The following is a 682-nucleotide window of genomic DNA, read 5'->3' on the forward strand; positions in this document are numbered from 1 at the left end:
TAGCAAACCCTATTGCAAAATACTTAAAACACTGTTGTTATATGTCCTGGAGTCAGATCTGATTCATAGTGACCCCTCCTTGGGTTTCCATGGTGGTATCACTGCGGAAGAAGTAGATTGCCCAACCTTCTTTCCGAGGAGTGGCTGGTGGGCTTGAACCTCCAGCCTTCTGGTTAGCAGTCAAGTGCCTTAGGCACTACGCTATTACAGCTCCCATTGTTGACCTTAGGGATTTTAAAAATATATTTTGGGTAAAACTCAATGTCATCAAGTCATTTCTCTTATTACTCAGTTTCACAAACTGTAATCCAATTCCTAACATAAATAATTTTATTTTCCAAAATGTTCCAAAATGTTGCCCTACTGGATTTCTAAAGCTGTAATCTTTATAAAAGCAAAGAGTCATGTCTTTCTCCCACACATCAGCTGGTGCATTTAAACTACCCACTTTTTGTTTAGCAGTTGATCTCTTAATCTTAATCACCAGCCACTCCTCGGAAGGAAGGTTGGGCAATCCTACTTCTGTAGTGATACTGCCTTGGAAACCCAAGGAGGGGTCGCTCAAGGACTCAAGGGCACATAACAACAACAATAACTCTTAATCACTGAGCCATCAAGGCTCCTTTATATTTCAGGTTGTTGTTGTTGTTGTTATGTGCCGTCGAGTCGGCCCCAACTCATA

This window comes from Orycteropus afer, unplaced genomic scaffold (assembly GCF_000298275.1).
Source record: "Orycteropus afer afer isolate SDZICR_OR568_19922 unplaced genomic scaffold, OryAfe1.0 scaffold00453, whole genome shotgun sequence".
Classification (NCBI taxonomy): Eukaryota; Metazoa; Chordata; class Mammalia; order Tubulidentata; family Orycteropodidae; genus Orycteropus; species Orycteropus afer.